The sequence below is a fragment of the Hermetia illucens genome, chromosome 2 (genome assembly GCF_905115235.1).
Source record: "Hermetia illucens chromosome 2, iHerIll2.2.curated.20191125, whole genome shotgun sequence".
NCBI lineage: Eukaryota > Metazoa > Arthropoda > Insecta > Diptera > Stratiomyidae > Hermetia > Hermetia illucens.
This window is the reverse complement of record NC_051850.1, coordinates 133,999,131-134,014,674: the sequence shown is the minus strand read 5'-3', so window position 1 is coordinate 134,014,674 and position 15,544 is coordinate 133,999,131.

Here is a 15,544-nt window from a genome sequence, read left to right as displayed (position 1 = left end):
AAGATGGAAATGAACTGAGTCTGGCATGTGCTATAGGTAGAAAAAAGCGGGCATGAACGCGGAGGCTTATGTGTAGGATTACTCTATTTCTCTGTTGAATAGAATTGGTTTTTGCAAAGAAAATTCCCCTCACCGATTTCAATTCTCTTCATCAATAGCAAAGCTGCAACAACCGCTAACCGCTCTAGGCCTGCATTAGTTAGGAACTCCAGACATTCCATTGCCGAGGTCCACCAATTCGATATCCCTAAAAACTGTCTGGCGTTCTGGCTTATGCCATCACTCCATCTCTCTTTTTCTACCACAGACATTGCCCTTATTGACTTTCCGGGCTGGATCATCCTCATCCATATGGATTAAGTAACACGCCCACCGTAACCTATTGAGCCGAATTTCATCCACAACCAGACGGTCATGGTATCATAAATTCCGTCGTTATAAAGGTTACGAAAACGTCCGTTAGTCATGTAAGGGTTGAACATTTCTCGGAGGATTCTTCTCTCGAACACGGCCATGATTCGCAATTTTTCTTGCTAAGAATCCAGGTTTCCGAGGAATACATGAGGACTGGCAAGATCATTGTTTTATACAGTAAAAGCTTTGATCCTATGGTGAGACGTTTCGAGCAAAACAGTTTTTATAAGCTGAAATAGGCTCTGTTGGCTGCCAACAACCGTGGGCGGATTTCATCGTCATTGCTACTATCGGTTGTGATTCATTATTATCATTTCATTCATTCATTAAATTATCAACGGTCTCAAAGTTAGTCTTCTATCTTTATTGTTCTAGTTTGATCAGTGCGATTCGATATTGTTGGTTTAGTGGTTTTTGGCGTTGACGTTGCCACAATGTACTTCGCCTTGACTTCATTAATGTGCAGCCCAAGATCTCGCGCCGCCTTCTCAATCTAGATGAAGATGTACATCGATATCGTTTGCGTGCTGTTAGTTGCAGTAGCTTCACTTCAATGCCTCCGCTCTGCGTCTGCTTCTTTTAGTCATTGGTACATCCGTTTCACCATTTCAACTAATGCGTCCCATGCTGTATTCGATTGCATCATGCCCCTTTCCAGATTTTTCACCGTTAAGCGGGTATTCTGCTCAGTTTCGAGGTTTTTCCTTAAGTTCTCGAATCTTGGGCAGATAAACAAAACGTGTTCTGCATCTTCGGCTAGGAAAATCGGGCGATTCATCCAAACATGGCGGCCTGGTCTGATTATGCTTCAGGTTAAAGTTGCGTAATTAGGCAAGTCCTCACACGACCTCCGCGTGGTGGCCGCTGGAAACCGTCTTCGGGCGGGCCAAGAGTGTGTAGGGCCGGGCTGGGAGTAGGCCCATCCAACTGACGAGGATCTGCTTGTCTGCTGGTCATGTGTTAGGGGCAAGTAGATCTGGCGGGGGGATGGACTGAAGTAACAGCCCGGGGATCGTCCTCCCTGCATCGGAGAAGGTGCTAATAGGACCCCAAGCCAAGGTGGAACAGCATACGCCGAGGGCTGCGTGGCCAATGGGGAGCTTGGTCTTTAGTATGCGAACTCTGAATAACTTGGGCACCTTCAGTTTCAAATAAGACCCTTACCCTGGTGGCCGGGCCAGCCAGGGTGGACATTCTTCCCGGACTACTCGTGGGACCAAGACATGGACTCAATTAATAATAAAAAAACCAAAATGACGATAGAAGAGGAGGCGATGATGCCAGGCGCATCATCGGAGGACGAGCTGCTGGCCTCCAGCCAGGAGACAGTGGCCGTCGAGAGCAGTACACTCGGTGCCAGCCGTAGCACCGTTATGCTGAAACCAACCGCAGGGACCTCACGGAGCGAGGCGTCAGACGGACTAGTGGATTCTAGCCTGGAATCCACTGCCGTCAGGCTGGGTGTAGCGAGTACCAGACATAGTACTCCTGACCCGAAGCCCTCAGCGTCGGGGGATCCCTCGAAAACGAAAACCGACAAGAATCGCCGGAAACCGGCTAAGAAGCGAAGGTCCACGGGTGTCCTGCTCAAGAGTCAGTACCAGAAGGCCATGCATATTCTCGGCAAGATTGCCAAGAATAAGGAGGCCGGTACTGTCGACGAGCGGGATGAAAAAGACCTCGCTAAATACCAGGCGATTGTTGATGAATACAACAGCAAACGCCGGGCTGACGAACAGAAGGCGAAGCCCATCGCTCTAAAACGTAACCGATCTCAAGACGAGGTCGAACAAGATAAAAAGCGGAGTAGAGTGGGCAAGAGCGCAGACGCCAGGCAACATACGAAGGAAATTGTTCAGCAACCGTCAGCCGGCGGGCCACGTACTGCGAAGACCTTCAGCGATGTGGCCAGGAGTCACTTATGGGTGGCGCTGGCGGATGGCAATTCTGCTAGCGGCAAACTAACGCTGGAGGTGTGGACCAGTGTTGAGGCTAGGCTGTCGGGCATGGTCTATGAACATCTCGTGGAAATCGGAGGCAAACACCCGGGACTCACTCCCCACTTTGATTCATCTCATGTGGTCCGTGGGTTCCACGTAATAGCTTGCATGGACCAGTTCTCTAAGGACTTTCTCGGCTCGTGCGTCGCTAAGATCAGCGACGCTTGGGAGGGCGTTAAGCTCAAGACTATCCCTTACGACGAGATTCCCAGGAGACCGGTCGCTCGCATTTGGTTGCCGAAGATCCGCATGGAGAAGGACAAGCTGGTCCATTTCCTGCGCCTTCACAACCACGGGATTCCCATGGACGACTGGGTTGTTATAAAGGAGGAGGAACCTCAGATAAACAGCCAGCCCGTACTACTCCGCATAAACGAGGAGTGCCTGGAGGCACTGAAAAAGGCCGATTACAAAGTGTGGTTCGGAGTCAGGTATGCCAAAGTAAAAGTGTTCCGCTCCGCAAAACCGGACGACGACCTTGACCCAATCGACGCCGCCAACGAGCTGTTGGAGGAGATGACGATCGACGGTCCGACGGGGGCTGTCGAACCCCCCACGAAAGCAGATCATGCTGAGGGTAACGCAGATAAATCTGCAGCACTCGAAGTGTGCCTCGGCTAATCTGCTCGTCTTCCTCTTAGAGGAAGACATCGACATCGCATTAATACAGGAGCCCTGGGTCGGAAGCGACCGAACCATCAAAGGGCTCCAAAACAAATATTTTAATCTATTCCACAGCACAGGAGACGCTGATCAGGCTAAACCTAGAGCATGTATTCTTGCGAGGAAGAGTCTGCACGCTTTTCTGTGCCCGGACCTGAGTTCCAGTGACCTAGTTGTGGTCAAGCTGGAGCAGGTGGGGGCAGAGAACGTGTATATTTCCTCGGCGTACATGGCTCACGACCGATCAGCTCCGCCACAAGAACTACAACATCTGATGAACACCATAACACCAAAGAAAGCCAACCTGCTGATAGGCTGCGACGCAAATGCAAGGCATACGCTTTGGGGCAGCTCTGAAATCAACGAAAGGGGTGAGTCATTCTTTGATTTTATTATTACTTCAAATTTATCGGTGTGTAACAGGGGCAGTACACCAACCTTTCATTTCCCCTGCTCGGAGAACTGTGACGGTTGGGAAGAGGTCCTTGATATCACCCTAATAACCGACAACGGGATTCTTAGGGTGGAGGACTGGAGAGTGTCTGACCAGAGATCCTTCTCTGACCACAGTTGGATACTCTTCAGTCTAGATCTCGCCGCAGAGGTCCCCAAGCCCTTTAGAGACCCCAGGAGGATCGACTGGAGAAAGTTTGGTCAGGTAATTAAGAACAAACTCTCCGGTGCGCAAATTGGTAGGATTGGCACGACAGACGAACTGGAGTCAAAGGTCGGGGCTCTGGAGAAGGCTCTTGATACCGCCTTCAAAGTCTCGTGCCCTGCTAAGTACAGCAAAAAGACCCTGCCACCGTGGTGGAACGAAGATCTCTCTAGTCTCAGGAAGTTGACCAGAGAAATCTTCAACATCTGCTACAGGCAAAAATACTGGCAGCCATACAAGGACTGCCTAAAGAAGTACAAGTCGGCCATCAGGACCGCCAAGAGGCGGTCTTGGCTAGACTATTGTCAGAACATTGAAAGCACTAGTGAATCCGCGAGGCTCAATAAGATTCTGTCCAAGGAACATAAGAGTCCATCCTTCCTTAAAAAGTCGGAAGGCTCCTGGACGGAATCTTCTAGTGAAACCTTGGAGCTGCTGGTGCAAACGCACTTTCCCTCCAGCGAGGAGGACTGTGGGTCAGAACCTCGCTTGGAGGGTTTGCGGCAACCCCAGCTGTGCGAGACTATCAAATCGGTAATTACCGGGGATAGGATCGGCTGGGCTATAAACAGCTTCTCCGCATACAAATCTCCGGGCCCAGATGGCATAATGCCAGTCATGCTACAGAAGCAGCAGGAAAGGGTTGTGCCGTGGCTTGTTGAGATTTACCGGAGCTGCATCACTTTAGGATACGTACCGCAGTCCTGGAGGCGCGCACGGGTGGTTTTCATACCGAAAGCGGGCAGGCGCGGTCATGAGTCCGCGAAGGACTTTCGACCAATCAGCCTGACCTCTTTCGTGCTGAAGACCCTAGAACGCGTCCTGGACATTCACTTAAGGACGATTATGGAGAGAACGCCTTTCTCCAAGTCCCAGCATGCCTACCTCAAAGGAAAATCCACAGAAACCGCCCTCCACGGGTAATTGGCACGGTTGAGCGGTCGCTGCAGTACAAGCAGTATACCCTTGCTGCCTTCTTGGATATAGAAGGAGCCTTCAACAACGTCAGTACCAACGCCATCAAGGAAGCCTTGACCGGTATTGGATTGGAGGGGTATCTCACGCATTGGATTATATCCATGCTGAGTACCAGGATAATCCAATCCGATCTGGGAGGCAACCACTTGACCAGAGCTGTGAACAGAGGCACGCCCCAGGGTGGTGCTATCTCACCGGTGCTCTGGTTAATAGTAATGGACAAAATTTTACGTACATTAGACAGCAGCGGGGTGAAGGTGGTGGCGTATGCCGACGACTTGGTGATACTAGTATCTGGGATGTTTCTGTCCATTATGAGCGACATTATGGAAGGAGCGTTGCGAAAGGTGTGCCTGTGGGCCGCAAGATGCGGACTCAGCATAAACCCAACCAAAACGCAACTGATGCTATTCACCACCAAGACAAGGATACCTGAATTCCATCTACCACGGCTGAATGAACAAAGATTGGTTCTTTCCTCTAATGTGAAGTATTTGGGTGTAATCCTGGATCCTAAGCTAAATTGGAGGTTGAACATAGAACTGAGGGTTAAGAAGGCCTGTATAGCCTTCTATGCTTGTAAGAGAACCTTTGCCAGGAAATGGGGTCTCCAGCCGAAGATGGTTCTCTGGATGTACACCGCTGTAGTGCGTCCGATCCTGACGTACGGATCTATTGTATGGTGGCAGGCTTTGAAGAAGAAATACAATAGAACGAAGCTTAATAGGATTCAAAGAACCGCGTGTGCAGGTGCTACGGGGGCTCTGAAGTCTTGCCCGGCAGATGCTCTCAATGTACTCCTGCATCTCCTCCCCCTTGACCTCCACATCAAATATGTTGCAGCGTGCAGTGCCGTAAGACTGCGTGAGTCCGGATGCTGGGCAGCGAAGTCCTATGGCCACAGCAACATTCTAGATGAAATACCTCGAGAAATCTGGGCATCCCCCACGGACTATGTCACACGCAAGCTGAACTTCACGAGAAACTTTGCTGTGGACCTTCCAACCAGGGCAAAGTGGAAGACCGGCGGCGTGTTGCAAGACTATGACACGGTATTCTTTACGGACGGATCAAAGATGGCCTATGGAGTCGGCGCGGGGGTTTTCTCGAATACACACGGTGTATCCAAGTCGTATGGTCTCCCAGGTTTCACCAGTGTATTCCAGGCGGAAGTACTGGCGATATTGGAAGTCTGTCGATGGCTGGAGCGTGATTCGAGTCCCAAGCGTAACATAGCCATTCTGACCGACAGCCAAGCGGCCATCAAGGCCTTGTACTCAACTACGACATCTTCCCGGTTGGTGGGGCAGTGCAGAGACACGCTCAACCATCTGGGCGGCACGCTCAAGATCACTCTCCTCTGGGTTCCCGGGCATAGGAACATAGAAGGGAATGAGCGGGCTGACGGATTGGCCAGGCAAGGCTCTGCTCTTGGCAGTCCCTCGGGGAACACAGTCGGTGTTCCGCTGGCGGCTGTCGGGGGCCGAGTCTACTCGCACTACCTAGCAGCCGCGGGCCTGAGATGGCGAAGGCTTACAAGCTGTGCCAAATCAAGGAGAATTTGGCCCGCTTATAACATAGCCCGATCACGAGAGCTCCTGTGCCAGACGCGTGCAAATGCATTCAAGATTACGGCGGTCTGCACGGGGCACTGGCCCATAGGGGACCATGCCGCTAGGCTCGGCTTACCCTACAACTCGCATTGCCGAAGCTGCGGAGAAGGAAGGGAAACCCTCATGCACTTTCTCTGCGATTGCCCGGCTCTAGCTCGAGTCAGGCTGCGGACACTGGGTAAACCATTCTTTGGGGACCTCGGTGAGATTTCTAGTTACAGGGTCGGAGAACTGCTTTCCTTCGTGAATGCTACGGGCTGGCTCTGAGGATCCGAGCCAGCTGGACTCCGCTTCCCTGTTCCTATAACAACAGTCACGGTCTTGGGAGTTTGTGGCATCAAAACGGCGCACCAAAGCGCTAATTGGGCTCCTCGGAGCGGCCACTGATACCTACCTACCTACCCATCCAAACATTCTATGGCGTAGCCAGCAATGGAGTTCCTTAAAGGGGGAGATACCTGTAATAAATTCAAAAATCTGAGATTTTTTTCATGAAAAAATGTTCCGTATAATAAACCCTGCGAATTTCAAATTGTAATTCTAAATGATTTTAAAGCTATAACTTTTGAAATACCTGGAAAACGCCGACCTTTTCGCAATCTCTTACATCTTGATTCTCTTTAAATGATTAAAGATTGTATATATAGATTTTAGTGATCATCATCATCATCAATTAGTACAAAACTTTTTTATCTATCTACTAGTTGAACCTACACATTGCGCAATCAGCCAGATCTTAAGACCCCTCTTCAGAGAAAATAGCATTTTTGATGGCACCCCAATGCTCATCAATATTCCCAGGCAGGATGCCGAATAGATCTGCCGCTAGATTAGCATAATAGCTCTCCCACTTTCGAGCAACAGCTGGGTCGTACAAGCTGTCAATGTCGAACTTAGGAGGTCGCAACTCCCCAAGCCTGCGAGAAGTGGCGACGCAGCACCCAAGCGAACATAAGCGACCATCAGATGGTATACCTTTTAAGGCTAATATCAGCGCCTCTCTTGTTACCCACATCCAGAAAACAGACTCTTAAATCTAGCGAAGTGGTCGATCTAATTGCTCGTACGGTGTCGGTTGAAAACCAACTGACCTTATGGCAGTTTCTGTGTTCGAACAATGTGCTACCAATGACGAGGCGGCGGAAGTTGCAGAAAATCCGTGAACCTGCCACCATTACCGTTACGGCCAAGAGCGTGCTTCCCTATTACATGTCCGAACAAGGTGTTGTCAGATCTCACCGTTGCATTTAGATCACCCATCATGATCACAATGTCACCTCTAGGAAGCTTTCCCTGAAGCGCGTGCAATCGGTCGTGGAAAGCATCCTTCTCCACTACATCGAAAGCCTCCGTGCGTACCATTGTACAACTTTCATGCTCCTTGACCTGGACCGAAATCTTGCAGTTAGAAGTTTGTCAGAAACTGGCTACCAAGCCAAGAGAGCGCGCCCTGCGGTAGCAATCAGAAATAACCCGGCATAGGATTCGCATCTGCTACCATTAACTTCCCAGAGTACAAAAGCACATTGCCGCAAGAGGAAGAGTAGTGCTCTCCAAGGTTCCACCATCTTACTTCGCTCAGGTCCAGAATGTCTAGTTTATATCGCTGCTACCACTTGGCTTTCCAAAGTACAAAAGCGCATTACCGTAAGATGGACGTTGGAATCATTCCTCTTCTTGGAGAAGTCGGGCATTTCGATGACCCTAGATATAGTTATCGAGGACCGTGCGTACATTTCAAGGACCAATCATTAGCCGTTTTCGGCAGCCAAATTTTCAAATTGGTAGAAAAGCATCTTAGATCATACCTAGATCGAGATTCCAAAAAAATATTACATCATCATCATAGTAATATTTGACCTACATTGAATAAATGAACCGTAAAATCCATAATCTAATACTTTGCATCTATCATACCATAACACAAATGAATAAGTAATTGCAATACCTGTTTATTAGACTAGCTGCGATAGTCGCGAATATAATTTACTAAAGTCATCCTCCTTACTTTCAATACTTTGTCAATTTATCTATATATATACCCAGTATAAAACGAAACTTACTTATTGCTTTGGCGCAGACACTAGACAGACCACAAGTAACTCAATACAGTCTGCAACCTGAAAGTGTTTAACTAAAGATACATATTACACTTCTCCCCATGATAGACGCACAATCTCTCCTTAGAACCATGTAAGACAATTTTGAAAAAAGATAGACCTTAAACTCAACAAAAGAAAGAATGTTATTGTCTTCATATCGAAAACACTCTCTACGTCACTTATTACTTATGCGTTACAGGTAAGAAACCTGTCCATGCGAAACCAAAAGACTTCGACGGTTTAGGTATTTATTTGAGTTGAATGAATTTACAGCGCAAGCATTTATACATTCCCAACGGCTACTTTTGTCGATTTCTCCCACTGAAGCCAGACGCAGAACGTTAGATGGAATTTAAGAGAGTCAAACAGGTGGTTCTTGGGAGAGAGGTGACAACGATGGTGTTAGATGGAATATTCATTCCAACGTGCCTGCAACCAGGTGAGATAGGTAAGAGTGAATATCGAGAATCGATTATTTCAGATACAAAGTCCACATTATTACTATTGATTTTCTTATCTATATTTCTCCAAAAGCTGATTATTATAGAAATCTATATTTAATATAGTATCTTTATAGTATATAGTATAGTATCGAATCGGGCCAACTGGGAAGAAACTTACATCCAGGAACCCCTCTTTTTGGGTTAAACGCCCTAGTTATTCAAAAAATGGCCGGAAGCAGTATGACCGAAAGTGGCGACAGGTGGTAATCACTATTTTATTGTCATATTTTCAGGGTAAATGAGTTAGATTAAAATTATGTTAAATGAAATAACGTGAAGCAACTTAGCACTAGATGGTTATCATCTGAAATTTTCTAATATAATTCCGATTGCATTACATTCAATCAGTTACGAGGGTAGTTAAATAAGTCTTTAGAATAAAGTGTAAAAACAATTTTTTTGAGTAAATTTTTTTCTATTTTTCAACATAATCTCCTTGGAGCTCTATACACTTGGTCAATCGTTTTTCAAGTTTTTTTAATCCTTCAGAAAAGTGTGTTTTCGGAAGTTCCTCAAAATAAGCACTTACAGAGGCAATGACGTCTTCGTTGTCCGTAAATCTCTGTCCACCGAGCCACTGGGGGCTAAATCTGGTGAATACGGTGGGTGTTCGACCAATTCAAAGTTTAATTCTTCAATTTTAGTCATTGAAACCAAGTACGTGTGAACTTGGGCGTTGTCGTGATGAAAAAAATTTTTTTTTTCGCCAAATGTGGTCGTTTTTTTTTTAATTTCTTCTTTCAGCTGCCCTAATAATGATGCATAATACTCACCAGTAATTGTTTTACTCTTTTTCAAATAGTCAATAAGGATAATTCCACGGGCATCCCAAAGAACTGTAGCCATAACCTTACCAGCTGACTTTACGGTCTTCGCCTTCTTTGGAGCTGGTTCACCCGTGCCGATCCCCTGTTTTGACTGTTCCTTCATCTCAGGAGTGTAGTGGTGTATCCATGTTTCATCCACAGTCACAAACCCACGAAAAAATTCCTCAGGATTCCGACTTATGCGTGCCAAAAGAGCCTCAGAGGTGACCACTCTATTTAGTTTATTCTAATCTGAGAGCGCTGGCTAAAAACAGATGATTTGGGGCGATTCGGGCGCCATCCGTTGGCCATTCTAAGGACTTATTGAACTACCCTCTACTATATTAAGCTCCTTTCAATAATTTTTCTAAGACTTACAATATATTTCCCTGGGCCAGGTGGGGACTGAACATGGTTTTCAGATAGTTAGCAAACTCCGCTCATTTTTGATATGGCTTGTTACCTAAGAACCATCCTCCAACTTTATGGAGAATTTAGATTGGTGCATGTATAATATTGTATTTCGCCCCTTTAATGGTTTTCCGAATGGCCGCATAGAAGGGGAATAAAAATTCAAATATCTTTCAAGCTCTGTACCTCAATCCTGTTTATGAAATTTCTTCAGTTTTTTACCGGCTAATGCTAGCTGATGTTTCAGCGTGATATATAGCTATTTGCTAATCAGATTTTTTAGATATATCATAGATTAAAAAATTAATTTCAACAATAATCTTTAAAGTAACTGATAAAATTGAATAATTTAAGCGGGCCTTAAAGACCCTCAAGAATAGTATTTTAGACTAGGTTAGACCTCTTTCAAAATAATATAATCGCAATATATACTATATTATGACTGTATTAGTGTATGAAAATGTCTACTGAGATCAGGCACACAAGACTAAATTACTAGTATGCAAGGAACCTTAGTTATTTTATTTCCATAATAAGTCGACTCACACCACCTAATTGGTAGCCATGGATAGACACAAACCAGGATAATGGTGCCCTAACGTGAGCAGTGACGATATCCATCTGGCATGACAAGGATTTCCGATTTAGCTAATGAATGAAAATAGGTTGCATATGAGCTGATATCTGTGAAATTTTATTATATTAGCACAACAGTAGCATCTTACGAAAACTTAATAATCTTAGTAGAGTTCGAAGTAGTTAGTAGTGACTCAATTGAGACTCATGGCTAGCACCTGATCGTAGTCTCGAATATAAACTCTCATCAGGAGCACATCTAAGGCAACTACACAGCTAAGATAGTGGGTCGCAGCTTTTTCCCTAATTCCTCGTAATTTAAATGGTCAATTTTACCATAAATCCTTCAAAAGAGCATGAAGTTTCAGCTTCCTCCTACCAATACCTAGGTAGGAAAAGGGCAGGATATAGCGGAGGTAGTAGTGAGAGAAAGAATAGCACGGCGGTTAGTAATAGCTCTAACCCCCAAAACAGAGGAAATCTACCAAGACTGAGAACGGAGAAAAAGCCGTAATATCTGAGCCCTTGTCGAAGTCGCTACTGGAATCACTGAAGAAGAGAGTCCTCAGCCGGAAGACCAGGATACAGGAAAACAGGCAACCTAATAAGTGCAGAATCGTCTTAAAGAAAATGAAAGCTTTGTCCAGCGAAATATTTCCATAGACGTTATAAATGATATGGTGGAGAACACTAGATCTTATCACATGCCTGTAATTTTTTTAATATTATCTCCAAAGCAGTATAGTAAATGAGCCGCAGATATCAAACGCGAATAAAAGAGCCGTCATTAAACCACAAGTGCAACACCCAAAAGTAGATCACGCTATTGGAAGACGCTGCTGCATTGATGACATTGACGGTTAAAATCACCAATTTAGTAAGGAATTTCCTGAGCCTTCGGCGTATTTCACAGCGCTAGGTAGGTTAAAACAAGATAACTTTTTGATCTACAGGTCACAGAGCCTATCATGAAATCAATAGGCAGAAATCATACTGCTCGCAAGAGTTAATGAGCGACATTAATGGGAAACTTTGGCACCTCGGCAATAATCTGGGAGCTCACCAATAACCCTGCTTCATGGAAGCAACTTAGATGGATAGAATACTGCAGCCATGGAGTACCACAAACTCCCAACTCTTGACGATAGATGACCGAAAAGCTTCAGGACCGGATATTAACCCCACCGATGTATTTAGTAGAAACACGAGTTTTTTCTTCTGTAAAAAGGGGGATATCCACCACCATCAATCGCTTCTTTGTCAGAGGGAGTTAACTTCTTATGAACGCTGGGTGCTGGTGTGTTTTCTGTAAATAGAAAAAGAAAATTGTCCGTTTTGAAGTTTGATTAATATATCTAAGAAAGGCTATTGTTATTAACTTCAATCTCATTAGTGAAGGTTTTTTTAGGGTATAGCGTGTTGATGTTATCCAACATATTGTTGATACTTGTTTCCGAGATCACTGCCAAAATGTCATATCTTTAAAAACTAATTTAGCCATATAATTAATTAGAATAGTATTATAGATTTATATTAGTATAAATATACCTAATAAACCCACTGATGAGCAGACTTGTTATCAGCAAAAACTTTGGACTTCAGATATCCCCATAAAAAGTAGTCGCAACCTCCAAGCACTGCACTAGGTTCGCCTCATCCCATGCTTCGAATTGGAAATCTGCAGAAGTTTCTTAGCATCAAAATTCAATGTGTGGGTCTGAATATCTTGTGTGAATAAACGCCACGATCCTACCATGGCATGATACGACTAAACTGCAACATTGATCTAACAATGGAAGGTTTTTTGCCTTTGCACAGATTACCCTAACCCTTTGATGCCTCTCAACGCTGTTATCCTGGGTTCGAATATTATCATGGATGTTTATATTCATCTCTGAGCTACCTAGCTTTTCAATTTCACAACATTATTTTTCATGATAATGCAACTCAAGCACAGTCTCATTGAAAAGAGACTGTGAGACTGTCCTCCACTCCACAAAGGAGTGGATGGGAAACACACGTTTGGCTAACAGCGGAGCATAAAAGAGTCTTACAAAAAACAAGTACATAAACGACTTATGTATGGGCGCTTTGAAGCATGAATTTAATATATTCATTAAATTTTAGACACATGCCAAGATGCCCAGGTATCCTATGTATTTATTACCAGGAATTTGCACAAAACCGTCCTCATCCGCGACAATAAGGAAATCCGTCAAATTACTTTTCAAGTATATGAGTACACGAATGCTTTCTTGTGTACCGTATATAACATATATAGACAATTAAAACATCGTCGAATGCAACTGATAGTAGTTATGGCGGCGAAATCCGCCCGATTGTTGGCAGTCAAAAGAGCCTCTTTCAGCATACAAAAACTGCTCTCCTCGAAACGTCCCACATAGGGTCAAAGATCTTACTATACAAGACGATGATCTTGCCAGTCCTCGTGCATTCCTCGGAGAATTGTGTTCTTAGCAAGAAAAATTACAGACTCTTACAGCCTTGTTTGAGAAAAGAATCCTCGGAAAAATTGTTAGCCCCCTACAGTAGGATGGACGATTTTGTAGACTATACAACGATGAAACTTATGAGGGATACCAAGACAGGTCATTGGTTATCGGTAATATTCCACTGAATAGGTTTTGGTGAGCGAGTCACTTAATCCCTATCATCATCGTGCCACTGCAGCCAGACGTCGGGCCCTGCCCGCCTAGATCGTTGTCCTCCAATTATCTCGATCGCGTGCCCACTGAATTATTTCTAGCTGATCGTACACTTCATACAACTTCGTATCGAAGGTCCCATCCATCATGGTCGCAAACTGCTCCGGAAATTCGCCGATGGACTCTCCTTTCGAATTTTTTTAGCAAATTTTCGGTTAGGGTTCAGGTTTCGTACGCATAGCATAACGCTGGTCGTATGATGGTTTTGCATACGCTGAGCTTCGTGTTTCTGTGCGCATGCTTCGATTTCATTATGGGAAGGACCAAGGAGAAAGCATTTTCGCTAGCTGTATCCTTCGCTTGCCTTCGTCAGTCTCATTGGCATCCTTTGACAGGCTGCTACCTAGGTATATGAAACTGCCTACGAATTCGATGTTGAGGTTCCCTACGTTGATGCTCGAATGAGCTGGAGTCCCACTTCTTGATTGCATCATTATTTTCGTTTTGTTCTCATTAGTGTATAGTCACAGTTGAATTTCTTTCGCAGCAGTATCAAGAGTTCTTCTGCGTCGGTCAGTTTTCGGGACACAATGTTGATGCCATCTGCTTACGCTAACATTGGTGTTTACTTAATGAGTAGCGCCCCGCCGGTGTTGGTATCCATTGCTCGGATAGCGTATTCCAGTGCTAAAATGAGGAGCGTCGACGCCAGTCTAACGCCCCTCTTTAAACTAATACGTGTTTCAAAAAGATCAGTCAGCCTGTTCTGGATCCTAACCTGTGAGATGGAGTTGATCATGGTCATCTTCGTCAGTCGCACTAGTTTAGCTGGTATACCAAATTGCAGCATTATGTTGTACAGTACTCCACGATCTGTTGTATGCCTGCTTGAAGTCGACAAAGATTTGGTACACGTCAACGTTATATTCCCAGCACTTTTGCAGGATTAGTTTAACGGTAAAAAACTGGTCGGTTGTGGGGCGACGCGGTCTGAAACCGCCTTAGTACTCGCTAGTAAGTCGTTCGGCGTATGGTCTTATTCTATTCACCAGAATTTTGGTCAGTATTCTGTAGGGCGAACAGTTTGTAGTTTTTACAAATAATCTATCTCCCTTTTTGTGGATGATGCTCCTGCGCCAGTCGTTTGGGATCTCCTCGTTCTCCCAGATTTGCAGCAGTGTATCGCAATTAGCAGACCCATTCCACCGGATTTTAACAGCTCGACTGGAATCTCGTCCACACCCGGCGTTTTGTTTGATTTCAGTGACTGCATGGCGAAATCAACTTCTTCAGCTGTCGGAGGATGTGTAGTGGGGACAAGATCACCAATACCGCCATCGATTTGGGTGCCAGGTGTCGGATTCAGAAACTCTTCAAAATAGAAACCCCAGCGTTTGTTGATGTTGTCGGTCCAAATGATGTTTCCATATTTATCCTTGCAAAGGCTAGTATTAGGTTGGTAACTGTTCTTAATTGTATTTACTAGTCTATATGCTTGTCTGATGTTTCTATTAGCTAGGTTTTCAGTAATGTTTAGCAACTGCTCATCAAAATTTTTCCCGTTCCTATGTTTAATTATTCTATTCGAAATTTGCCGCAGCTAGTCATACTTTTCTTGTTTGGCTCTGGTCGCACCTTGGATATATTGTCTGTAGGCTTCGTTCTTTGTGCCGAGTGAGATTCTGCATTCATCGTCAAACTAGTTAATTCGCGTTCGACGGAATTTGTATCCCATGACCTTCTCTGCGACTTCCTTGGTAATGCCTTTAAATTCTCCCCAGTGCCCCTGTACATCGGTGGTGCTGATATCGCGTAGCATAGGTGATAGCTTTTCTTCCAGAGCGGCTATATATGCCCGCGCCATAGCATCCCTCAGGAGTTTATCAGTCGCGAAGATTTTGGTAGGGGTGATTCCCAATTGGTGCACTGGACGCCCATCTTTTACTAATGAGGATATGGTCAATTTGGTGGACGGGGCCGGTGCGGGAAGAACGTGGAGCTTACGGCAAGATTTCTACTGCTGACGAAGTCAATTAATCGTTGACCGTCATGATTGAATTCCTCACGATGGCTGTCTCCTTCAATGGTTCCCCGATGCCAGCTTTCATTTACGATTTTCGCATTAAAATCCTCCAACAGTATTTCGACATCGTT